The following is a 27,837-nucleotide window of genomic DNA, read 5'->3' on the forward strand; positions in this document are numbered from 1 at the left end:
AAAAGAAAACCAATATAATCTGTTTAACATTGTGGTTGGTGATTATCAAACTTAATGAAACAAGAGGTATATAGAGTTAAATTTTGAATCTTGTGTAATGCACACTTCTATAACCCTTCTATAGTCTCTGTGGTTTGGTTTACCCCCAGTGAGAAAAAAAAAAACTAGCTGATCACTCAGCTGATGAAAAAAACTGATGTCTCACATCTGAAACTGGAGGGGGCACTGGATCCAGCTGACTCTGCGGCCCTGGGTTCCTTTCATTTATTTCTCACCCTGACCATCAGTCGAGTGCCTCCGATGCTGGCCCTTCTGTTCCTCAGTTGTTGGTGACTTCATCTGTCATTCAGATCGTCTTCATTTGTCATGGGATGAATTGTTTTCCTCAAAAATTTGTATGTTCAAACCTCAAGCCCCAATGCCTCAGAAAGTGACTGTATTTGGTGACAAGGCCTTGAAAGAGTGGTTAATATTAAACAAGGCCATTAGGATGGGCCCTAATCCAATTCAGTTGGTATCCTTGTAAGAAGCAGAAATTTGGGCACACAAATGGACACCATGTAAGGACTTAGAGCCACTTACAATCCAAGATGAGCAACTCCAAGGACAAACCAAGCCTTCTAGCCATGATCTTGGACTTTAGCCTACAGCACTGTGAGAAAATCAAGTCTGTCATCACCTGGAAGCCTTAACAAGCTACATCATCCTAGGAATCTGGCTTTGGTTCTTCAACTTTCTGTAACATTTGGTTCTCATAAGTGTTGAGAAACAGGAAAGGGTCTCTCTGTTTTCTCAAACCTTTCTCTTAGCTCTGCTTCTGTCACACAGGGTCTCCAGAGTAGCCTTTTACAGTTCTGATCAATGTATTTATCAATGTAGGTTTCTATTCGGTGTAGAATCATTTTGTTCTTGGAGTAAATGATGAGGAGGAGAGAAAACAGGAGCCTGATAGTCCCAAAGCACATTTTACACGTTAGTCCTGCATGCTTAGGAGAGTGTGACTAGATGCTCATTCTCTCCCTCTCCCTCTCCCTCTCCCTCTCCCTCCCTCCCTCTCTCTGTCCTCATGTGTGTATACATATGCATGTGTCTACTCAAGATGCCCCAGTAACATTGCCTTGGGAAAGAGCAAATAGTCACAATACTTTGAGGTTTTAGTGTATTATGAAGGGAGGTCAAAGCTATGGGTCAGAAGCTCAGGTAGTATCTATGGAAAAAGAAAGTAGGGCAAACTCTAGACGTGATCCCTGAAAGTATAGTCAGGGACTACTCAAAGAGATAGCGGGGGGAGGAGCTATTGGACGAAGGTCCACAACTTCGCCCTTCTCACCCCCTATGGATATCCACAAGCAATGAGCCTGAGAATTTGACTTGGAAGGTGCTGAGAGAAAGGAGCAGGAAAATAAAACGATGCAAGAGTTATTCTCAGGCAGATTAGGGATAACAATATTTTATTTCAGGTCTCACAGTAGATTTTTTTTTGATTTAAGTATATCTCAGGTAATATTTGGGACATACTTGCACTAAAATTATTTATTGCTTATCTGAAATTCAAATTTTACTGGCATTCTGTATTTTATGTGGCAATCCTATCCAGGGGATTCTCCCTATAGCTGGGGAAATTTTTATGAAACGTAAACTAGACTGTACTCCGTCCCTGAACCAAGTCTGCCATCCTACCTCAAGAAGAGTCTCAGCTCCTTGCCAGGTCCTTCAAGGCTGGTCACACTTATCTTCCCAAGCTCATCTTTCACCTTCTGCCTGCCCAGTATAGTCTTGGTTTAAAAGTCACCTTATCAGAGACGCCTCCTCTGGCAACTCTAAAATGGCTGCCCCTTGTGATAGCATCTGTCCTCTTATTCACAGCCCGTGTGACTCCTGAGAGTGTGTATATGTGTGTCAGTGCGTATCTTGCTTACCAGAATGTAAGAGCTGCAGGCTCTTTGATCCTTTTGACCCCTGTATCCTCAGCACCCAGAACTCTGCTTGATAAATGATAAGTATTCAGCAAAGAGCTGTGGAAAGGGGGGTTGAACCTATATATTATGAACAACAGACAGCGAAACTTAGTACACTGGCTACAACTAGTAATTAGTAAACTGGAATCTGCCTATAATTTTTAAGTAGATTTATTAAAAATAATTTTAAAGGTGTGAGCATTTAGTTTAGTGGTTAAGATGCCCACATTAGAGTATTTGGGTCAATTCCTGGCTTAGGCTCCTAATTCTCGCTTCCTGCTAATGCAGACCATGGGAAGCAACAGTGATGGTTCAGTGGGTCTCTGACAACCATTTGGGAGACTTGGATTGATCTCCTGGTGTGAAACGTTCTTGTTCTTGGACTATTGTGGGTATTGGAGGAGTGAACCAGCGGGTTGCTCAAATAAATAACATCTAAAAATAATTTTAAAGATTATTAATGTTTCTAGCCTTGTTGGAGAATCCATAAAAATTAGAGTGAAGAAGTCAAGAAACTTTTTTCCAGTTAATTCTTTTTTAAAACATTATTATTAATATAAAGAGAACATATTTCATAGGTATAGCTCTATAACCATACTTCCCTCTCTTTCCCCTCCTGCCTGAATCCAACCCCCTCCTCCCTTCCTTTTTTTTTCCTTTAATTTTTCACAGATATAATTTCAATAAGCTCTATAATTACAGGCTTACTTTACTTATTTGAAAGGCAGAGTTACAGAAAGAGAGAGAGGGAGAATTGATCTTCTAGCCAATGGTTCACTCCTCAAACAATGACTAGGTTACAATGGCTAGGACTGGGCTAGATTGAAGCCAGGAGCCAGGAGCTTCTTCTAGGTCTCCCACATGGAAACTTGAGTCATCTTCTGCTGCTTTCCCAGGCACAATAGCAGAGAAATGGATCAGAAGTCGAGCAGTCAGGACACTAACTGATGCCCATATGGGCTGTTGGCATCACAAGCAGAGGCCTTACCTGCTACACCACAATGTGGGCCCCCCAAAGTCAAAACATTGTAACTGGAAATATTAGTGCATCACATTGAGGGTATTGAATCACCCTTGATTAAATGCATGTAAGATTTCTTCTCCTTCTCCTTCTCCTTCTCCTTCTCCTTCTCCTTCTCCTTCTCCTTCTCCTTCTCCTCCTCCTCCTCCTCCTCCTCCTCCTCCTCCTCCTCCCCTTCCCCCTCCCCCTCTCCCTCCCCCCTCCCTCCCCCCCTCCTTCTTCTTTTAAAGTATTTATTTGTTTAGCTGAAAGGCAGAATTATTGGGAGAAAGAGAGAGAGAGAGAGAGGTCTTTGAGCTTCTGATTTACTTTCCAAATGGCCAAAATGGCCAGAGCTAGGCCAGGCTGAAGCCAGGAGCCAGGAGCTTCATCTAGTTCTCCCACCTGGGTGATGGGGGCCCAAGCAGATGGGCCATCCTCTGCTGTCTTTCTGCATGTAATGTCTTCCACAAAGCAGATCCTGCATGTAAGATTTTATATGTGAGTGTGTTTGCATTTAAAAAAAAATCCTTCCTTGTTTCTTTATTATGTTAATTTTTTCTAACTTTATATTTTATAATGATGTTTTCTTACATTTCCATGAGTTGAGATAAATATAAGAAATGTATTTTTTATTTTTCCATATCGATACCTCAAAATTTACTCTTTCCTTTTCCAGCCCTATTTTTCTAAGTTTATTTATTTTTCAATACATTTATTTTTTTCTCCTCTGGGGTGGAAGACATTTCATTTTATCAGTTAGAGAAATTCCTAAAGATAGCTATAAAATCCCAATGGGAGATAAAAATAAAAAAAATTTAGAATTTGCAAAGTAGCAGTAGTTCTCACATTAAAGGAAAGAGAAAATTAAAAGGTCCAGTGAAAGTGAAATTTAACAGAGAGTCCTTTGGGCAATGCATCGCCTGAGAGCCCAAGGAACAGACATCAAGATGAACCCTTGCAATGCAGGAAGTCTGATCCTATCCATTTTGCATTCTTGTCTTGGAGCAATTGACTGTAACCTTCAAAATATAATGAATGAATTGTGTTACATCACAGAGGGGGTGGGAGTGGAGGGAGGTGGGAAGATTTAGGGGAAATGTCAGACATGAGTGGGCGCTCAGAGCCTGTGATTGCATTCATTTTCTTCACACAGCTGAGGATAGCAACCGCATGACACTGGGATATGCTGAAAGAAATGGGGAATTATGTGTTTTTTCTTAATTAAATGCTTCTGTGTTTTTCTTCCTGGCTTTGACCAGTATTTATTTTTCACTGCTTGTATCAAAGCAGCATGACATTCTCAATGGGGAGAAAATATGGAGTTTCTTATGGTTGTAATGGAAATATTTACTGGCTGCAGACAAGAATATGTTCCTCTAAGGGGAAGGCTGCATTTGTCAAAGATTTGCTTGGATTCTGCCCTCCTTGCCGGGAACAGTTATTTACTCTTAATTAGCCCTAAATACAGTTGAGTAGAGGAAAGGCCTTATTTTAAACCCATCATTGCCGTTTCCAATCTGACTGCAATAGAAAAAAATGACTGACAGTGATTAAAAGGGTAGTTGATGGGCACATATTAGAAATCATCATCAATAATAAAATCTGACGATAGGAACAACATGTATTTTATGTTCCCATAAACATAGATTTAGTGCAAGTAATCCCACATAATAGGACTTGTGGCATGGGCTGAATTGCTCTGAATTTAATTTAGAACAACATAAAAGATCCAATATCAGCTGCAGGGCAGCAGCCTCGGCTTCAGCTCGGGGGAGGTATGTGTTATGAGAACTAAAGCAATCTTTGCAGTTTGTGCCGCATCCCATCCGTTTAAGAAGAGCCTCAGAAACACCCGAGATTCTCTGAAAGTGACCTCCCCTTCCTAAAGTGTCAGACAGTGCCTTTGACGTTGTAGTTGCCCCATGAATCTCGTAACTGCCACCTCAGTCATCCAGAAACACACAGGCACCTACACAACTTTGAGGCTGTTTGAATCTCATTTTATTGTCTCCTCCCTGCCAGCCTAATGTACGTGAAATATCCGGGACATTCTTTGACCTTAGATGATTATGTGAAACAAAGAAGAAAACAATAGGCATAGCAAGGACTCAGTGGCGGTGCCTTCTTCCCTCCATTCCTTTCTGATTTCCCTGGATGACCCAGGGGTGGAGGAGGGAGTCTCCTGCCCACTGCTATCCTTACCTCTACTTGCGTTCCAGCACTTTGGGCATGGGCCAACATTGGTGTGTTTTACTCACGTAACTTCCAAATTATATACACTTTACCTTCATTGTCCCTGCCGCATAGCCCCAACATGTCCAGAGGTTGCTGTGATCAAAGCCACATGTCAGGACTGTTAGTGCCCCGTCTGTGACCTCTTGCCCTGGGCTAAAGAGTGGAGGAAGTCCCTCTTGATCAGTCTCAAAGGGATGCCCACATTTCCTGTCCCAGATTGAGTGACATTTCTTTTAGTGGAAACAACCGCTACCCTACCCCTCCGGCTTATTATGAATGCAAACCTTCCCGAGCTGTTTCTGGCAATCTTGATCCAGTGGGAGCAAATGAATCTGCTCTTATTTAAATCTGCCATTATTTAAATTAGATCTCTATTCAGGAAAGCTGATCTCACTCTCTGCACCCTGCCTGCCTGGGAGAAAGGAGCAGAGCATCATGTGTGCTCCCCTGCTTTGCCAGCCGCCACCCCTGAGAGCGCTTGCCTGTTATATCCCAGGACACAAAGTTTCTGACCCCTTCAGGTTGAAGATCAGCATTTTGCTAGGCTGCGTTTTCAAAGCCAGATGATATGTGAGTGAGATTGGAGCCATTCTCTTCATTTTAGGAAGAGTTACAAGGTAAAACTTCTTTCTCAGAGACATTTTGGAAACACTGGGAATTTCTACATATGACTTTCCATGGTTGACTTACAAACCTAATAAGAAAAAAATGGAGGTGACCAATTGGGTAACAGCAACATATATTAGTTAAGCAGAATAACCCCAAATCTTAAGTCTCCAATGTGAAAATTGTTCTCATAAGGAGTGTTAGAGACCTGTTCTTTGGGGCTCACTGCATTAAATCCCTATCCCTAGAAAGTACAGGTGGAGATTTAAGTCAAATCTGCAACCCGATACAAAAACAACCATAGGCCATACTTCCTCAAAAATATACAAAGATGACAAAGAAAATACAATTGCTGTTTTGTAGAACAGCCTCCATAAGTCTCTCTTGGCTCAGGGGAAATGAGCAAGATGTTCTTCGTGAAGTTCATACTGATTAAACCAAATGTGGCCAAAGGAAATCTTATGCCTCTTCCATCATCCCACGCCTGATCTCTGGTGGATAAGAGAAGGCTCAAATGGCCTAAAATATACAATCACTGTAATTTCAGGAAGTGAAACGTCTGAAATAGCCCTTTGGAGAAATTACAAGTCGAAATATTTGCCATAAGTGAGGAGCCGCGGCAGCCGAGGAGAGGGTACTTTGGCTGTTACTAATGGAGGGAATTTACAGAGCTCAGCTCCTCGGTCTCAGCTTGCAGGGTGGTTGGCAGGGTGATGCCCCAGACCTTGAAATAGGTCTGTTTGTTCCAATAAAGTAAATTGGTGTAACTTCTGGAGCTCTCCAAATTGTCAGGCTTAAAATCTAAAATATCCAGTTCCATAGTGTTCATGATTGTGATGTGAAAGAACAATGCTTGGTATCAACAAAATGAGATCTCTACATACCAGTGCCAAGGCAAGGGGCTAGGGATCCTGCATTCTTGCTGAATGCTCCCTTAAAATCTCTTATCCTTAAAATCTATTCCACAACAATTACTTGTGAGCTTGCTAAGAGCCAGGCAATGTTCTATGCACTGGAGATAGTCAGTGAACTAAAAAAGAAAAGGATCTTCCTGCGCCCAGAGCTGACATTTAACTTGTAGGAGGTAGACAATAGCAAAGTAAACCTGTAGCATGACATATGTCAATCACTGTCCTGAGGCATAAACAAGGCAGGATAACAGGGAGACAGTGCTGAGGGCTAGGTGAGCAGAGATATTAATTAAGTAAGGAAAATAGAGACAAGGAGGTAGGTCTAGAAAAAAGAAAAACTCGGGAAAGGACAGGGTTACAACACAAGGAGGGGCTTAACAGCACAATGTTTTGAGTCTTTAAAACAAGGATACGTCAAACAGTTCATGGGGAAAGTGAATTATAAGATCAGCTTTTTAGCACAAAAAATTGAAATCTGTACATAGTTTTTTTATGATATGCATGTTCATGAACTTTTGAGAGACTCCCATATGTGTGACAAACACTGTGCTAAGAAGTCCCCATGCATTTTCCAAATCAATTCATGGACAAGATAAGAGATAATAAGAGAGGCCCAGAGAAGTTAAGTAATATTTCTGGAGATCACACAGATAACTACAGAAAGTGCTGGATTTGGGACTTGAATCCAGATTGACTGCCTTTCCAACGGACACCAAAACTTGATAGGAAACAATGTCAGCTCTTTATCATTGGATAACTGCTACATGCATGCATAGTACAAGGAGCTATGCACATTAAATTAATGTTAGGGATTATAAGAGGACACTATATCACACAGAAACCTACTCCAGAGCTTTCTTTGCTTCTGAAGCCATGCGTCCTCTACCGTAGGCACATGTCAAAGATTGGAAAGAAAGACCACCCCTTCCACAAAAATACTGTCAGCCTCATGCCACAGGCAGTCTAGTAACCATCAATTGCATGCTCTAGCTCTCCAGTCTTCTCTCCTACTGCCCTTTCACTACTCAAACTACTTCAGTCACACTCACCTCTGTACAGTACCTTGACTATGCTAAGGGCATGTTAACCTCAGGTCCCCATGAACTTGCTATTCCCTTTGCCTGGAACACTTGTTCTCAGATTCCCACATGACTGTTCCTTCTCACTATTGAGTTCTCTGCTTAAACAGCATCTTAAACAAATGCCTTCCCTGACTGATAGATAGAAACAGCACATACCCTGAACTTACTTTATCACTTTCTATCTTCCCTTACTCTGCTTCATGTATCTGTACAGTTCTAGTTAGCTCCTAAAACTCTCCGTTTTTTCTATTGTCTGCCTTTCTTTATTAGAAGCTCTGTTTTGTTTACCTCTGTTTACCCAGCAACCAGAACAAAGCAGTAAATAATTTTAACAAAGTATTAAATCACAGTCAATGTACCTTATTAACGAGATCTGTGCATCTTGAGAAATATTGTCAGCTTGATAGATAAAAGTTATAATGCTTTCCATATCCATCATGTTTTTTTAGGTGAGGTTAATTGGCTCATACAATACAATTCCTTTGTGACAAATATAATAGGGAGCCACTTCTTTGGGCTCTGGTCAGCACATAGTCATTGCAACGTGGAACCCCTTAGTGTTCTAAGATTTGGAGCACTCAACCCAACATACTGCTACATGTTTTCTTGGAAGAAGTTGACAGAAGAATGATCAAATGGTGTGGAAAATCTTACATGTTCACAAGCATGTTTCCAATACTGTCTACAAGTTAGAAGCCAACTGTAGTTACCCAAGAAAAAGAAGTCAGTGATGATGATAAGGATAAAAGAAGTAGATGAATGTAAAGTGAATTTTATAGGTGGAATCAATAGGATTTACTAAAGAATTGGAGGGAAGAAACAAAGGCAAATAGAAAATGCAAGGGTGAGTCTTAGGGTTTGGACTTGATGATGCTATTTACTGAAATGAGGAAGACCCAAGGATGAGAGGGAAAATCCAGGGCCACCTTTCTGAACTTGATTAGCTTGAAAGGCCTATCAGATATCCAAGCAGAGATGTCAAAGGTTAGCATAAATCTTTGGGACTGGAACAAATTTGGGAGTCATCAGGATAAATATAATAGTTAACATTATGAATGAGTGAAGCCTTTATGTGGAGTCTGAATGTTCAGTCTTCCAAAGCTAGATTGGAGCCGGCGCCACGGCTCACTAGGCTAATCCTCCGCCTTGCGGCGCCAGCACACCGGGTTCTAGTCCTGGCTGGGGCGCCGGATTCTGTCCCGGTTGCCCCTCTTCCAGGCCAGCTCTCTGCTGTGGCCAGGGAGTGCAGTGGAGGATGGCCCAAGTCCTTGGGCCCTGCACCCGATTGGGAGACCAGGAGAAGCACCTGGCTCCTGTCATCGGATCAGTGCAGTGCGCCGGCCATTGGAGGGTGAACCAGCGGCAAAGGAAGACCTTTCTCTCTGTCTCTCTCTCTCACTGTCCACTCTGCCTGTCAAAAAAATTAAAAAAAAAAAAAGCTAGATTGGAATTGTCTTAGCCGAGGTTGCTATGTCATACCATCTTCCCTGTCTCTGTCACTTTCCCATTTTCTCTATACCTGCCCTTGGGACTCAGCCACATGTCTTCAGGAAGCCCAGGACACACAGAGAGGCCAGGTGGAGGTAACATGACTGAAGTTGCAGCTTACAGTGAGCATCAACAACTGCAACTCCCAGCCTTTGAATCATCTGGAAGAGGTCCCAGTCATGAAGAAGCAAAGATGTGTCCTCCTTTTCCTGTACTGTCTGAATTCTTGACCTACTGAATTAGTGAGCATAGTAAATGGTCGTTCGACACCACTGGATTTTAGAATAATTTTCCACTCACATAATTACTGGCATTTCAGCCCTGGGACATGCACCTTGGTTTCCCTGATTCAACATTTGAAAAGCTGAGTTCTCTGAGGCTGCCATGCTGGAGAGTTCACATGGAGAGGCCACAAAGAGATTCTGAGAGATGCCTGAGGAGCCTCAGCTGTTCAGGTCCCCATGTGTTTTGAGTCTTCCCAGCATCTACTGCCAGACATATGAATGAGTAAGCCTCCAGATGATTCTAGTCTCCAATGTCAAGCAGCCCAGCTGGCTCTACTGAGCCCTACCCAAGAGTGGGTTTGTGAACTGTTATTATTTTAAACCACTTAGCACACTTTGATTTGCAACATTAGACAACTGTAACAGTGAATTTTTCAAGGAAAAGTAGTGACAGGTCAGAGTTTTCCCTGGAAGACAGATCATATATATATATATATATATATATATATATACGTGTGTGTGTGTGTGTGTGTGTGTGTGTGTGTGTGTATGGAGAGGGAGAGAGAGAAAGAGAGAAGAGATCTAGGGAATCCAAGGGTATTTGGTATTTGTAAGGTAGCAATTATAAGAATAGACCATAGAATAGATGCTAAGAAGGGAAGACACAACAGTGGGCAAGTGCCAGGTTTCTTGGATTGGTGGTCTCAGTGAGACTGAAAACATGTTGCAGGAGAAGGTCTAGAAAAATCTGGCCTTCCTGATTTGATGTAGGGTTAAGGCAAAATAGGTTGGAAAGTGAAAGGGTTAGCAAAGCAGTGCTGGGTATTGTGTAAAAGAGTTAGTGACGATGCAGAGTCCAGGGACTGTTGCTAGACAAGCAAGTCTTAGTACTCAGTAATCAGCATCAATAACCAAAGAGGACCAGCTGATCAGATATGAATAGAAACTTTTCACTCTATTTTGAAAGCAGATTGTATCACCTCAGATATAAAACTTGCCTGTAAGAAAAATGGACCTGAAAGAGCCTTTGAGAATTTCCTCCTGAGACTTTTCTTTGCCAAGTACTGTACAATAAATGATTGCAGTGTTTCTTATATTAAGGTTGATACTGATGTTCAATGTGAAATAAGTAAAAACCTGTTGGAAACCTTTGAAATGGAACTAATACACCTGTAGCTGGCTTATATAATGAGTCTCCCTTTCTTTCTTGCTGTTTGGCCCCAGCTAAATTGCTGATCTTAGCCTATGCTCTGTTGCCTTCTACTTGCTGAGTCTTTGCCCATACTGCTTGATGAACCATGGGCACGAATATAATGCCTGCCACTGCTGTTTATGAACTGATGCCAGGAACGCAAACTGCAATGTGGGACACGTTTCTTTGTTTAGTTTTCCTGATGTACTTTTTGTCTCTTGTTTTGGATGGATTGAAGACCATGAGTTCACAAATCTTATTGACATTTTTCCTGCATTTGGGCAATGATCTTACAAGATACACCCTAGAAGAATAACACACTTAAATCTATTTTTTTGGTCAATTATGTGCCTTAAAATGTTTCCAGAAGACAGTCAAATGCAAAAGATTGACATATAAGGTGTTAATATATAAAACGACTAAATCAAAAGTGAAAGGGAATGATTGTATTGATCAACTTTCCTTCTGTTCCTTCTCTCCTCCCTTTCCATCCTACCATCCCAAACAGTAAAACCACATAGAATTCATTTATCCTGTTCTCAAAATTAATAAATTACCCAGCCACTACAGTCTAAAGGTAGACACTGTCCAATAGAAATTTATGTGATGTTGGAAATGGTTTGTGGTTTTGCTATACTGTTTATTGAGAAATTAAAATAAAATTCAATTTCATTTAATTCCAATTAATTGCATTTCAGTATGGCTAATGGCTACCTCACTGGGCAGTGCAGCTAGATTATCAGTTTATGGAGTGCTTATTCTGTTCAAAAGTGTGAAAGAGAAGATGTAACAGAATTGCTGCTTTGCTGCCGAGGAAACATCCTAGATGCTGGTCTGTCCGGCAGAGCTAAAGTCAACAAGCTCCCTCGCATCATAAAGGAGGACAACTTATACTCCAGCCATTGTGACAATGAAAAATCTGACCCCTATAGTTCAATGTAAACTTTGGGAAAAATAGGTGTACAGCTTAACTAACCCACTGCAATATTACTTGATAAATAAGGTGCAATGAGCAAAAATATTAACAAAAATGTTTAAAAAACATATTAGGTCTTTATGGCATAAAAATACTCCCCCCAAGTCTTTGTGGTTTAGGTTTACAATAACATACATTTAGGCCGGCGCCGCGGCTCACTAGGCTAATCCTCCGCCTTGCGGCGCCGGCACACCGGGTTCTAGTCCCGGTCGGGGCGCCGGATTCTGTCCCGGTTCCTCTCTTCCAGGCCAGCTCTCTGCTGTGGTCAGGGAGGGCAGTGGAGGATGGCCCAAGTGCTTGGGCCCTGCACCCCATGGGAGCCCAGGAGAAGCACCTGGCTCCTGCCATCGGATCAGCGCAGTGCGCCGGCCGCGGCGGCCATTGGAGGGTGAACCAGCGGCAAAGCAAGACCTTTCTCTCTGTCTCTCTCTCTCACTGTCCACTCTGCCTGTCAAAAAAAAAATAATAATAACATACATTTATCATTCTCACCCACAAGCCTGCAGATTAGCTGGGATAGTTGTGCCTCGCTCTATACATTCAGCTTATAATGGCTGCAAGCATCTGCCATTCAGAGACCAGTGGCTTCCTGGAGGAAGCGCTTCTCCTGGCAGATAATGCAAGAGGGCAAACCACACTACACAAAATACTCCCTTTAACATTCTATTCACATTATGTTGGCCAGCCTTCAGGTCAGCAAGGCATTAATTTGTATGTCACTTACTTTACTGAGAGGTACTGTAAAGTCATATGGCAAAGACTAGGAATGACTGATGTATTCTTGAGAGAGTGTGAAGAGCCTGGAATGATAATATAATCTAGCAGAAATACCCAGATCTGCATGGGTTGGGTTGGGGTCATACTTTTTTAGAAAGTCAGTTAATCCTTTTCTTCAGTGGATAGTGTCTCCTCTGCATATCTATCCTAACTTCCTTTGGAATTGGTTCTTCTCTATAACACTGAGAAGAAAATTGGACTCCTGAGGTATCAAGTTGCCTCCATGTTCAGTCAAATCACGAGGGCACCCTATACCAAGAGAACAAGTCTGAGGAAGCCTAGCCTGTAACTCCACTCATGTCTCTCACATAGGTGGCAGGGGCTTAAGTACTTGGGACACCAAATGTTGCTTTCTTAGGTGCATTAGCAGGGATTGGAAGCCAGCTAACTCAGCACAGAACCAGCCCTCTGATATGGAATGGTGGCAGCACAAGTGATGGTTTAACCCATTGTGTCACTACACTGACTCTTCATGAGAGTTTTTAAGTCATTTACTCATTTGATCATTTATTTGCTCAATAAATAGTGACTGAGCATGACTCTGCAAGGCAATGCTTGCACCCCTATATACCTCAATGAACAAAACAGGAAGATGTGTCTGCTCACATAGTTTGAATTCTGGTAGAGAAAAAAAATGCAGTAAGCAGTTGAACAAAAAAACACATGATATAATGTTTTAAAAAGATAAAATGAGTTTGGGGATGACTAGGGTGCCATCTATGTTATATAGTGTGGTTGGGAAAGTTTGCCCTGAGGATGTAACCTTTGAGAAAAGAACCTGAATAAAGTGAGGAAGGAAGAAAAAGAAAAGTGTTCCAGGCAAGGAGAACACACATGGCCCTGGAAAAAGATCTCTTCAATGAGCAGCTTGAAGCACACTATGGCTGGAACAGAGTGAGGAGGAGGGGAAGGAGGTAATTAGGTTGAGGTACTATTGGGGCCCAGATCATATAGGATTTAGCAGGCTGGGGAGATCTGGAACATTTTGAGTATGGGAACATGATGAACATAGCTCTGGAGTGAGGAGGCGCCTTTCTAGGGCACTGGGTATGGTGTCTGCTATTTCAGTGGTAAAGCAACCTTTGTTCTTGCAAACTGGACTCCAGTGATGAGCTTTCTTCTTCTTGGCTCATCATTGGTTATGCTTACAAGATCTTAAGCATTCTGTAGTTTCTCTTTCTCAATCTCATATGTTTTTAAATGTCTCTTATGAATTCATTGCCACTTGTTATTTCTGTTAACTCTACCTAATGTGATTCCTACTTCCTATACATGAAGGTGGAAATCTGACCAAACCACCAAGCATTCATCATTCACTGAACAAATGTTAATTTTATACTTCTTATGTGCAAAGTTTTGAATAAAGAAATAAAAGGGCTCAAATGAGAATTGGAATGGATCTAGCAGCTTAGAAACTTACAACCTGATTGTAAGTTTCAAGTATGCAGACATGGATAAGCACTACCATAAAGTTTATCAATCTCCTGCCTAATAATACTTTAAAATACTTAATATTCATTCATTGAAAAATACAAGAAGGTATTATCTGTTCAAGAGAACTTATATATTTTATTTGTAATAATGCATTGATTTCTCCATAGTATTTCAACGTAATAGTAAATGCCAGTCTGCAGTGTTTCTTATTCAGTACAAAGTGACATGCAAGTACCGATTTGAGGCTCCCAATCTCCACATGTCTTGGTCCACTGGGAAATTTGTAAGAAAAAGAAATTTATTTGGCTCACAGTTCAAGAGGCTGAGAAGCCCAAGAGCATAGTATCAGTATATGCCAAGGGCCTTCATGCTTCATCATCCATGGCAGAAAGAGAAAAGGCAAGAAAGCAAGAGGCAGCCAAACCTCCTTTTATAAAAAGCCCTGGGTTATGATAACTAACCCACTCCCTTCAATTATGATACGAATAACAGCAAAGCCCTCATGACCTACACTTCTCTTCTTAGATGCCATATCCCAGAACTGTTACACTGAACATTAAGTTTTACACCAAAAAGTTGGGGCCATACATTCAAACCATAGCTCCATGCTACACCCATGGATCTGAGAAGTACAGAAACTAGAACAGAACCCAGCTGACTCCTAGCCGACTCCTAGCCTTTTCTCTAACAATAGGGACAAAGCTCACTGTATAGAAATGTTTGAAACTTATGTTAAAATGTTCAGACTAACCCAGATGAAAAGCAGATGAGCCAGCATGATTGTGGCCTATAGGTAACTGGACTCTTAAATCATTTCCAAAAAGTGGGGACAGGGATGGTTAACATAATTTGCAGGGCCACGTGTGTAATGAACATGAAATGAAAATCCTTGTTTATAAGCATATGAAGAATTTCAAGACAGTGACAGCAGAGTATTAAACGGGGAGTGAGGAGTCTGAATATGGGGTCTGGGTGACCTAGGACACCAGCCCTACATAAGACTGATATAGACCATGATATCTGCTACAGACAATGTGTATTTGTGCTTATGCAACACAAGACATTGGCATTCAGCAGCAGTGTGTATTACGGTGGTACTTGCCACGTGCCAGCCATTCCTCGCTTTGTGTATAGTGTCACATGAAACTTATGAGACAAGTACTACTGTGGTCCCCATTCTGTTAACAAGAAACCTAAGCCCCAGCTAATTTTAGTAGCTTGTTGAGATTATGTCACTAGTAAGAGGAAGAGCCAGGATTCAGTCCTACCTAATCTCACGTCAGAATTTAGAACATAACCTCCTAACATGATTCTGTTTTCCTAATATTGTTTGGTATTTCTGGAGGATTAAATGAAAAAATATAGGTGTATAATTCTTTTTAAAAATTTATTTTATTTACTTGAAAGGCAGAGGTATATAGAAAGAGGGAGAGAGAGAGACAGAAACAGAGTCATAGAGATCTTCCATCTGTGGATTAACTCTCCAAATGACTGCAACAGCCAGGGCTGGACCAGGTCGAAAACTGGAGCTTTAGCCAGCTCTCCCACATGGGTGCAGGAGCCAAGCACTTAGGCCATCTTTTGCTGCTTTCCCAGGTTCAATAGCAGGGAGCTGGATAGGAAGTGGAGCAAAATCTCCAAATCGGCACCCATATGGGATGCTGACATTGCAGCTTAAGCCAATGTACCACAATGTCAGCCCCCAGATTAATATTCTACACATATGTTAGCTCATTTAATTTTCACAACTGCCATATAGATATGTATTAGTAGTAATGTTGGAGAAAAAAAGGATTAGAGACATTAGGTAACTTGCTCAAAGACTCACAGCAACTGAGCAATTGAACCAGAGTTTGAACTAAGAGAGTGAATAGAAAGTAAGCAATGAAAAAGTAACATTGGTTATTATATAGTTACATACATTACAGCATTACCATATAATCACAAGAATATTTTAAGAGTCTTGTAAGAGGATTCTGAAGACATTATATTTCAACTATTTCTATCATAACGGAAAAGGAATAAAACAATTTAGTGAGAATCAGAAGTTCTAATAAAATAGCCTCACGGTTAGGTGATATTCACATTTTATGGAAAAACAAGGAGCTCTTATCTTTTCTGGGTCAGCACCTCATGTCTTTTTCTTTTTTATGGTCTTAAAATTGTTCAGTGGTAAGATGTAAATAAAGAAGCCTCTTTCCTCTTCAATTTTCTTCTATTTTCATAGTAATTAAACTTTTCACACAAATACTCATTAACCTCCAGCCACCACTGCCCTCCTCCAAAACACATTGTGTAGAATACCCAGGTGGTACAAAGACTAGCCTGCAAAGAGAAATTCTCAATAAAGTGGTTGTGTGCGGAGACAGACCATAGGTAAAGTTAAGTTTCTTGTGAAAACTTGCTGTCCAAATCCTGCCTGTCGCCTGCCATGAAGTGGGAGCTATATATATAATTTACAGAGGCATGGACTGGAAACCAAACTCTCAATGGATGCTTTCAGTTTTATTGCCCATTAGAGAGCATCGATGAGCTGTTGAACATTGGCCATTACAGATAATGAAACCACCTTCTTCCAATACCTGGAGTTGATATCAATCTGCTCTTTACACTTTCCCTGCTCCCTCTCTAACCCATCAGAGTGAGTGTGTGCATTCAGCAGAGAGTGATTGAGAACCGCTTAATGTTTCATAGGAGAAATGCAGAGGCATCAAATCTTCAAGCTCTTCAGAATCTAGTTACAGAAAAAGACATGGCCCCCGAAGGCATCTGATGAATACCTGAGAGGCGCAAAGATTGTGCCCTGGGCTTCTAACGGACAAGAAAATCTGCTTTACCAGAGGTTTCAAAATGGAGTGACAGAGCTGTAAGCTGATCCAACAGCTGAGACACTTTATGTCTTGAAATCATCCCCAGATCTTTCTTTTTTGGTTTAAAGTTTAGCTAAGCATTTTTTGTGTCAGATTTATCCATACTCAAAAGTCATTCATAAATACTGAGCTGTTTCACCTAACTTACCCATGATTTACCCTATAGGAGGAGAAGGAGAAATCAAAGGTCATAGAGATATCTAGCACTTTTAATTGCCAAGTCTCAGACACTGTAGTACCTCAGCTCTGATGGTGACTGTGGTAGCTTGCCACCAACATAGCAGCCATTGTTAACTTTCCTCCAAATGAACTATTCAAGTCTTCCGTTGAGAGTCTGAGTCTATTTCTCCCCCTCTTCTTGAATCTGAGCTGGCTTTTGTTTGAGGCAAGAATGGTGTTCTGGCTTTTGAGGCTAGTCCCCAAGAGGCCGTGCATCTTCTGAACACTCCAAGAGCTTGGAGCTACCTGGAGGCTGCCATGCTGCAAAGACTCCTCTGGGCACTCCAGTGACTACTGAGCTAAGCCTCAGGGCACCCCCAGCAAGTTCACACACCTGCAATCCGCATCTTGGTGACTTCCAGACCAGCCTATCTGCTAGCTGAAAATGACTATAGACACAACGTGGGATGGAGACATGCTCCAGTGAGCCTCACTTGAGTCCTTTATTGACCAAGTTGTGATCTCCAAGAATATGGTGAGTTATCAAGGCTAAGGGTAAATTAGTATAAACAGTAAAAACTGGGATAGTGAACAATCAGATGTCTTAGAAAATTCTGGCTTTGTTTTATGTTTATAGAACAGGAGAGATTTTATATTATATGTTAATTATATCCATAATTTACAAATAAGAAAACTGAGGCATGAAGAGTCAAGTGGCCATCCAGGATGTCATCTTTCTCTTTCATGGTTCATTTTTCTCATTCATTTTGATTGTCCTCAGAATAATTTAGAAAAGTTATTAATTTTATTCTTTTTTTTTGAAAGTGAGAGTGGCAGAGAGAGAGAGAAAGAGACAGAGAGAGAGAGAGACATAGAGAAACTTATTTTCCATCTGCTGGTTCACTACAAAAATGGCCATCTGGATATCTCACGTGAGTGACAGTGGCCCAAGTACTTGGACCACCTTCTGCTGCTTTTCCAGGTGCACTGGCAGGGAGTTGGGTTGGAAGCAAAGGAACAAGGACTCAAACTGATGCTCTGAGATGGGATGCCCGAGACAGAGATGGAGGCTTAACCTGCTGTGCCACAATGGTGGCCCCTTAATTTTATTCTGGTAATGATGTGAACAAATCTGAAATGACTAGAAGTTTAAGCATGTATGCATGGAAAAACTCTGTCCTGTGCCTGGTGGAGTGCTTAACACAATTTTAGGTACTCAGTGAATTATAAGTATAATGGAATGAGTGAACAAATGAATGAAATGTCTTGCCTTTGAGTAAACAGAATCCTACAACAAGCCAGCTCAACAGGAGTTTTACTCAATCTGCTTTATTTTTCATAATCAGTTCATTTAGCTCATGGACTTTTGACAGATATTCTGCAGAGTATCAACTAGAAAACTAACATTTGTGTTAGACTCTGTGACTCCATGGCATGGATTTTGGGAAAACAGAGGCCCTGTCCCTGACAGAATTGCAGACCTGTTTTACAGAGAACATGACTTTTCCTAAAGGCTAGACCTTGCCACACCATGCACCATATTCACTTTTTGGTATTATCTCTTGCTTGGAGTCACTGCCGGAAAGTTCATAATTTAGATAAGCAGTGGCTCACTTTTTCCTGTAATTTCACTCTTCATGATCATTGCTTGAAGAGTTATGGGTGACTCAGTAAGGGAAGAGGTCCTGCCCGGCAGCTCTGTAAGTGTGAGGCATTTGTAGGTGTCATCTTTGTGTCTGAGTTCAACACAGAGGGCTGCACATCTGCATTCCTGGTAGAGGAAGAAACTACTTTGACTTCTCTGTCTCTCCAAGACAATTGGTCCTTTGGAGGCTGAACAGCACATCTCAAAAGAAGCATGAAATTTACTGGTCACTAAACTCAGAAGGCCCTTCTTCCAAGTCACCATCAAAGCTCACATCCGTTCACCCCACAAAACACACCACAGTGAAACTTCAGAAATAGCAGTGCCCACAGCCTAGGGCAGGAAGTTGGGTTTAAGGGTTGGGAGGGGGAGGGTTCTTTAGCTCAATTTCATTGATGGGAGTATCCTTCTGCAAAAAAGAGACCCTTGACCTTTTGACCTTTGGCACCCCTGGGAGCACTGCAGCTGTTGCATCTCCTGGGCTCTCCCCCAAGAAGCAGAGCTGTGAAGGCCCCTTGTGAATAGACAATGTGCTCTTATACAAGAAAGATAGGATTGCCTCTTCTCAGGGAAACAGTCCAGGGCCCCTGTCTTTCAGGGAAGTTACTGAACCACAGCCAAGCCACAAAAATCAGCCACTAAAATAGCCTCAGACTTTTTTTTTTTAAGAATAAGTAAATGCAATTCAAGGGATATTGGAGTTTGTAGATCCCAGATCTCAACCAGCCAGCATCCCCAAACCAGTGAAAGGTCAGGGAAAATACCAGTCCTGGGACTGAACATTTTGCAGCTCACCACGTAGGCCTGTCCTTGGCTTGGTCAGCTGCACACAGGTTCCCTACCACCAAGCTAGGACCACTGCTTTTATCCATTGTCAGCTATTTGCTGAAAATAGAGCCAAGCACAAGACATTCTGCTGTGTTCTGGACGATTCAGTTTACATGAAGAACACACATGGTTCCCGGCCTCAAGGAATTTAGTCTCATGGAGGAAGGAGATGTTAACCAAACAATCCCATAAACAGCATATAGCCATAACTGTGATAAGATTAAGGAAGATGTTTGATGATCATCGGTAAAAAGTGTACTTGACCCAGTCAGGGAGACCAGCTGAGTCAGCTTGGAGTAAGAGAAACTTGAGCTGAGCTTTCAAAAAAGCTGGAAAGTGGTTAACTAGATGCTAAATGGAAGGAAGAGTATTCCAGTCAAACAGTATACATTAAGGCCTTGTGACAGGCAGGATATATTGAGTTTAAGAGAGGAAAGATGGCTACAGAGTACAGAGACTGGAGTAGAGAGGCATGTAGAGGGGTGATTGTGGGAATCCTGTAAGTCACATTAACAAGTCCCATCTTCATGGCTTCAAGCTGGAGAAAGCACCATCTGTTACATAATCAGATTGCGATTTGAAAAGCCCAGGTGAAATGCTCATTGCATCAGCTGCTACCACTTGACCATGGGAAAGTGGACCCGTAAGCTTTGACCATTGACATTAACTCCTGGCTTCAGTGAACCTATTATGACCAAAGGAACTGATGTGTCTCCTCTATATTCAAGCACCTTCTGATCCTTCTCGTATGTCTCCACTCCCAGAGCCTTCTATCTGAGCCAACAGGCCGATCGGTCAACTCCTTTCTAACACAGTCTCTTCCCTGAGCTTCCTTCCAGCTCCCCTGATGGCACAGCTTCCTAGTGGCTGCCTCAAGCCTGTGTTCTTTCGTCTCTCCCAGTCGCATATGCTACCAGTCTATGAAGGGGAGATGGAAATCTACAGCTGCATGCAATAATTCCAGATGCTTGCTCTTCCATCTCATGTTATCTAATCCTCTGTTCCTTTGAGATGTAAATCATATAGCTTAAGCACCCTCCTCTTCCCTGTTGTGTCATATGCTCACCTCCAAATCACCCCTTCTCACCCACTAAGGGTTTACTCTTCCTCTTACCACCAATATCATCTTGGAGGAACCACCCAACACATTCATCCTCATGTTGCTGTCATGCAACATGACATGATACAACATGCGGTCATGTTGTATCAGCAACAGACAGAAACCAAAGGCCCTCTGAAATTATGCCCTATCATCTCAATGTTTGTCATTTCTTAATGTCCATTCAAACAGCCCCATGGGGCCATTCTTTGACATCATTGTGACTATTGATCCATTGGTCCCAGTTCTCTTTGTACTTAGGTCTCTGACAGTCTCCACTTCTCTCTTTTCCCAGATTAGATTTCGCTACCCATCCTTGTATGCAGGTTTCCAGGCAGGCATCAGGCATGACAAGAAATGCAAAGAGTGTGATACCAACAAGAACTGATTACACGGATTTCAAAGTTCTACATGCCATCCAACAGAGAATTTAAAATGGAAAGAGAAAAGTATGTGAGGAGGCTTTTTAGAAGGAATGGTTGCCATGCTGAGTACTCCCCATTCTAGAGTGGTGAAGGAATGTTGCCTTCAACTTGAGCCTAGTGAAGCATATTTCTAGAATACCACCCAAAGAACTTGAAATGTATACATAGAAAATAGTAACTGTTCTATTTCCAAGAAAAATAGAGGAAGCAAAGAAACATACTGCACTTGGAAAAGAACAACACTCCCCTTCAGTGGCACCATGCTAGGATCAGTCTGCACTTCTGGAACTACATCGAGCGAAAGCAACCACCTGGGGAATTTTTGTGGATTTAATATGAGCCAGAAAGTGAAAAAGAAGGATCAGAGTTATTTTCCACTTGCTCAAGTAGGTCACCTGGGAAGGATTCCTCATGGTGTGGATGCTCAAAAATCTGAGCCTGAGCCAGAAGGAATGGCAGTTGCGGGGTCCGAGTAACAATGTGCCCAAAGGACTTCATAAATGCCCGTGGGAGTAAGAGTCCTCATTAAGCCTCTGCCACTCACAGCCCTCCTTTGTCCCAACCATCTAGTGAAACTACAGCTTTTAATAAAGTTAATTATATCTTTGCTCTGTACTAGTCCTGGAAAAGAATGAGAACCACAGGAGATAACTGACTAACAACAGATTAGCGCTCCTATGAACTGACGATCAATGGGCCCTCAACACCATAAAACAATTTCATAGTACTTTTCTAATTGCCATCATCTCTCACGGTACAGAAGCACCATTTCATACTTTGCCTTTCCTTAGCTTTTGATTTCTGTCCATGACCTTCATTCTTAGTGAATGGTCTTGCCTGGAACTTCACAGAGAACAAGAAACCCTGAGACGCCAGCAGAACTTCAAAGCAGTCCTCGCTGCCGTCATCTCTTCCTCCTGTCCTATCAGTGAGGGTCCCGCTCGCCTTTCCTTCAGGGGCCAAACCCAGGCCTGTGCTCTGAACATTCTCTTTTCTTTTCTCAGGACCATGCATTTCACTGTATGCTTTCAATTCTCTCCTACTCTTTTTCCTTTCTAATGATCCTACCCCATCATCATTCATGTAAGATCAAAGGTCTCCAAACCTACAAAAGAAAATTAAGAGATAATAAATCATCAGAGATATGCCTCCCTAATTCTTGTTTCCACATTCACACCAAAATTCTCTAGAATGATGTCTAAACACTTCATATTCACTACACTTACCTCCATTCTTTCCACATGTTCTTATAGCCTAGTTCTCATAAGCATCAAGGCACCATACTCCTCTGTGATGAGTTCAAAGTGAATGAACACAATAAAAAGAGACCTTCATCAGCATCTGAGATACTGACATGCTTTCTTTCATTTAACAAATATTGACCAGAGAAGGCAGTGTTTTGGTTTAGCCAGTTAAGCTGTCACCTGCTACCCCATATGGGCTCTGGTTTGTGTCCAGGCTGCTCTACTTCCAATAAGCTTCCCTGTCAATGTGCCTGGGAAAGCAGCAGAAGAGGGCACAAGTCCTTGGGTCCCTACCACCCACATGGGAGACCTGGAAGAAGTTCATGGCTCCTGCCTTCAGTCTGGCCCAGCCCTGAACCAGCAGATGGAAGATCTCTCTCTCTCTCTCTCTCACTCCCTGTGTTTCTCTTTCTCTCTCATAGCCCTGCCTTTCAAATAAAGTAAATAAATGTTTAAAAAATAAAAACTAATGTTGACCAGACCTTCTATGTTCTTGGCAGTATCCACGTGCTAGGGATATAGCTGCTGCACTCAGGGAGCTTAAATTCTTGAAACATTCTCTTCTGTAGACATAAGTGTTCCCCAAATCTCCCAGACTTCATACTATTTCTCTGGCCACTCCTCAATAGCCATGAATGATTCTACTCCACTCAACTTCCGAATATGTTTCTCAGAAGATCGCATCTGGGCCTTCTTCTCCTCACCCTTTACATTGTCCTTAGGCGTCAACTCTTCCTCATTTGTCCATTTCAGACCTCATTAGCAGATTCTGGATCCTTATACTCAGCTGCCTACTCTGCATCCTGTGGGCTGCCTCATCAGCATATCCTGCTCCACGTTTTCAAAACTGATCCTGTCATCTTCCCAGAAACCTGCTCCTCCTACAGGGGCTCTCATTTCAGTAAATGACACTCCAGTCGATCCTTGTGGTTTCTCTGTGAGAACCTGCTCACACCACAACTTCCTCTATGTATTTACCAACTCCTATTTATTTAATTCCTAAACATACATAAAGCCATCCACTTATCCCCATCTCTGTTTCCACCAGCCCAGTCTAAACCACCATTGTTTTTCGCCAGAGGTCCTTACCAAAGGCTCATAATGCGTTATGAGCTGTCTTCCTTTGTCTCACAGTGAGATGGGTGGGGAAGGAAGCAATATCTCTGGCTATCCTTTGGGAAGAGATGATATTCAGGGTAAGAGTTTATGGTTCTCCTAGCCAAGTGTTGTCTATGGGTAAACCTGTTTCCTATAACTGGCCTGTAACAAAGGTGTTTCTTATGTTTGTCAATGGCAACTCCTTTCTTTCTTCTGGCTATCACCTTGGCCTCTATTCCAGAGACAAATATACACAGGAACTTTAGAGAGGCCAACATAATTCTTCACTCAAGGCCTTTGGTAATAAATCCAAAGATGGCTGACAGTGGGGAAGGCTGTAGTACCTAGGGTCCTGAATTATTCTTCTATCCCAGGCACCTCACCCCCACTGCCAATCAAGAAATGAGGATACTGCTTGTCACCCTGGTATAACCTCTGACACAATTCCCTCTCCATCTCTGCTTTTACCCTTCTTCCTCTTCCTGAAATCTCTGTGTCCCCATGGTCCTGGACACACTGCCTTCCCTCAGAAGTCAGCGAATCCCATGTCCCTCTGTTGGCCTACTTTTGAAGCTTTCCAGGGTCTGCAGTGAGTCAAGACCATTCTCTTCTCTGTTCCTTGATGGAGGGAAAGGTCAGCTTCAGATCTTCAGAGCTTGGGAGGGAAAACATCTGGGTTGCATTTTGTAGCTTTCCATAAATCTACAGAATAGACAACCAAAAAAAAATTAAAAACAAGTAAAAGGAAAGAAACCCAAATATATTTTGCCCAATGAAGATTGATGTTGTTCCCAAAACCTTTTTGGCTCTTCCCTGTTTATATTTGTCCTTTGAGTATAAATTTCAGCTTATTTTGTTACAAAAGTGTTACCCCCTTCTGAGCCTGGGCTACAAGGCAAAGCTGCTTTCCTTAACTGAACTGGGATGCCTGACTCAATCCTTCAGCCATGGGATAGTAGTTCAGGGCCATGTCTCTCACTTGCTGCCATTCTTTAACTCGATTGTCTTACATTCCTATATTCTTTCACTCAGGTTCTGCCTTGTCCTTGGCAGAACCTCTTCACCCTTTTTCAAGTTTCAGTCTGTAATCCCTTCATTGGGAAAATCCTCTCTGCCTCCTCACAGTCCTCTTGGCAACCGCATCATAGCACATTGTACACATTCCTCTTTCATAGTGCCAGTGAACATTGTGGAGAAACAGTTATGAGCGATTGTTTAATATGAGTATCCTCCATTAGACTGTAATCCCCATAAGGGCAGAGCCTCTGTCTTCCTCTGGGCTTCTTCACCCACATTTTCACATAATAATTTTAGTTAATTATTGAATACCTCTATATGAACTATCACAGTTCTCACATTGCTGTAGAGGGGATATCTTAGAGAGGAAGGAAAGTGAGAAAAAAGGAAAAGTCCCTTACCCAGGGTTACACAGCCTTTAAGGTGGAGCCAGGAAGACTGCTGAAAATATGCAAATTATGTGTGAAATACATCTGTGTGTTACTTTGAAACTTCAGGGGCAGGAGTTCAGTGCCATGGCTAAGATGCTGCTTGGGATACTTGCAGCCCGTATCAAAGCTTGTAGGTTCGAGTCACAGATTTGCTCCTGATTCCAGCTTCCTCCTAATGTGCTTCCTGTGGGAAGTGGTGATAGCTAAGTAGTTGGGTCCTTCCTTTCACATAGGGGACCATGATAAAGTTCCCAGTCCCCAGCTTTGTCCTGGCCCAACCCCAGCTGTTTCAGGCATTTAGGGAGTGAACCAATAGATAGGAGATCTCCATCTGTCTCTCCCTGTGCCTGCCTTTCAAATAAATAAAGCACATTTTTTTTAAAAGCAAGAAAAGAAAATATGACTTCTGTCAAAAAAAAAAAAAATAGAAACTTCAGTTTCTTACTGTCAAAATAAAATCAATAGGAGGAAGCCCTGAGAGTTAAGGAGTCCAATTATAGAGTTCTTAAATGGGTTGCTGAGCTTGGATATTTTCCCATCTCTGATTTCCAGACAAATTGCAATATTTTGAAAGCATCTTTGTATTACATTTTCTCCCTCTCCCTCTCTCTCTTGCCTCCCATATCCCTCTTGATCTAGATTTAAGGTTTGATTTTTGTTTGCTATTGGAAACAAATTAACTTAATAAACTGCTAAAGTAAAAAGTTAGCTTCCATGTGAGACAAAGATGACCTTTCTCTTGGTGGTGACATGGGCAATATTGTAAACTCTAAATTATAGCCAGCATATTTTTATATTTCGAAGTTCCTCCAGAACACATCTGTGTGTGTGTGGCTTCCTAAGATGAGGGAATGATGCGAATTAGTGCGCTACCTCCTGTGGATTCCAGAATTGAAGCCTTGACTTTGCCATTGACTTCTGGGACTCTTTGAGTCTGGCCACCAAGACTGCCAGCTCCAGAGTGGATAATGGGAACTCAGTAGCCTTGACCAGTTATTTTCACAATGAAGAAGAGATTCTTCAATTTACTTGCACAGAAATTCATGATAAGAATCATAGGGCTGGGTCAGATAGCCACAACCCTTTTAGACTAATAGTAAATAACCAATAATAAGTCACAGAAACTCAAAACCTCACCACTGTCTTGTTGCCTTCATTTGTTCCATAAGCCAAAGAAAAAAATCAGTAGGAAATTCATGCTCAGGCAATGTTGAGTCTCGACAGGGAAGTTCTGAGCATCGCTTTGATACCAAGAGAGTGTTCAACATCATTTTGTAAGAGGTCAGTGTTGGTGTGTTTTTTAAAATTATCAAGTTGAGGAGGGGGTTAGCAAGACAGCCCTTATTGCAGGTAAAATGATGTATATTAGAGGTAGGAAAGTTGGTGCTTTGAAGCAAAGTCAGACCACGTTCTCAGTCCAGGCCGGGGGATGATGGTCAGGGCACCACGGAGAGATGTTTAGGAGTTGGACTTACAAGAAGAGGGCTCAGTGGATCTCTTTTGGCATTAGAAAGAGAAGGGAGGGGAAAGATTTACTTTGGAAGATGAAGCTGTTAGTGACTTCCAGAGCTTCTACAGATATCTTGTAAGTGTTGGGGAGGCTGTCAGGGCCTCTGTCCTCATATCATCTCTTCTTACCAGGCTGTGATCTTCTGACCAAGTGTGTAAAACCTAAATCATTTTACAAAGGACAAAGGGTGTAATCTGAAGAGCATCCATGTAAGATGACTATTCTGAATGTCAGTCTCATTGTGTGGCTTTTATGAAAGAATCCAATGCTGCTCCAAGCACAGCCTCAGCTCCTCTGCCTTACCTCACTGTAACTAGAGAAGATGGGTGCTTGTGTTGAATGCAGACTGCCTGGAGCCACCTGGGATTTACTGGAATGGAATCCCTAGAGGTGCCTGAGAATCTGCATTTTTAACAATTTGCATGCTTCTGGTGATGCTTATGCACATTCGCTTTTTTAAAAAGATTTGTTTATTTGAAAGGCAGAGTTACACGGAGAGAAGGAGAGACAGGAAGAGAGATCTTCCATATGCTGGTTCACTCCCCAAAGGGCCACAAAACCCAGGGCTGGCCAGGCTGAAGCCAGGAACCAAGAGCTTCTTCCAGATCTCCTGCATGGGTGTCAGGGGCCCAAACACTTGGGCCATCTTCTGCTTCCTTCTGAGGAGGAATATTAATGGGTTGCTGGATCAGAAGTAGAGCAGCACCCATATGGCCATGCTGACATCCTAGGTGGCTGCTTAATCTGTTATGCCACAATGCCTTCCCCCACATATGCTTTGGAGCGCTGAAAGTGATGAAAGAGGCTGCCCTTAGTTGATAAAATGAGCAACTTGGCTCACCATCATTAAGCCATTAGTTACTTACTGATTTTAATTTTTTAAAGATTTATTTATTTGAAAGGCAGAATTAGAGAGAGAGAGAGAGAGAGAGAGAGAAGCAGAGAAAGAGAGATCTTCCATCTGCTGGTTCACTCCCCAAATGGCCACAACAGGGTTGGGCCACGCTGAAGCCAGGAGCCAGGAGTTTCATCCAGATCTCCCACATGGGTGCAGGGGTCCAAGCATTGCACCTTACTCCACTGCTTTCCTAGGCACATTAGCTGGGAGCTGGATTGGAAGTACAGCAGCCAGGACTTGAACCAGTGACCATATAGCATGCTGGTGCTACAGGCGACAGCTTAACTTGCTGCACCATAGCACTGATGCTCCTCCCCCTTTTTTGCGTCCTGATTTTCATGGTAAGCATTCTTCTACCATGTTCACCTTGTCTCCAAAGGTTTGCATTTGCTCTTTTTGTGAGGAAGGAATACATCTCACACCCAACTACTCCCTGGCCTCTTCACTTTTCTCCTAAAGAACTGAAGTTCTCAACCCGAGGCACATGTTATGGTCTGCACGTTTGGTTCTCCCACTCTCATACCCTCAGCCCCAATTCCTATGCTGAAGCCTGATCACACGACATGAAATTACGTGGTAGGGTTTTGAGGATGATTAGCTGATGAGGATGAAGGTATGTCTGATGAACTAGGAAGCAGATCTCCACCAGATACTAAAACTGCTCACACCTTGGCCATGTACTCTGCACCCTCCAGAACTGTGAGCAAAAAATCTCTGTTGCTTATAA

The 27,837-nt window shown here is 42.2% G+C and overlaps 1 long non-coding RNA gene across 6 annotated transcripts in view; it reads right to left on the reverse strand.

Annotated features, from left to right (window-relative positions):
- LOC127491558 (uncharacterized) overlaps positions 1-27,837 on the reverse strand; it is a 208,921-nt gene that overhangs the window by 107,561 nt on the left and 73,523 nt on the right. For all 6 annotated transcript variants that reach the window (XR_011387084.1, XR_011387086.1, XR_007920270.2 and 3 more), the window contains exon 2: positions 23,820-23,956. This is a non-coding gene — a long non-coding RNA (uncharacterized lncRNA). The remainder of the gene's footprint in view (positions 1-23,819; positions 23,957-27,837) is intronic.

The sequence above is a fragment of the Oryctolagus cuniculus genome, chromosome 3 (assembly GCF_964237555.1).
Source record: "Oryctolagus cuniculus chromosome 3, mOryCun1.1, whole genome shotgun sequence".
NCBI classification, from domain to species: Eukaryota; Metazoa; Chordata; class Mammalia; order Lagomorpha; family Leporidae; genus Oryctolagus; species Oryctolagus cuniculus.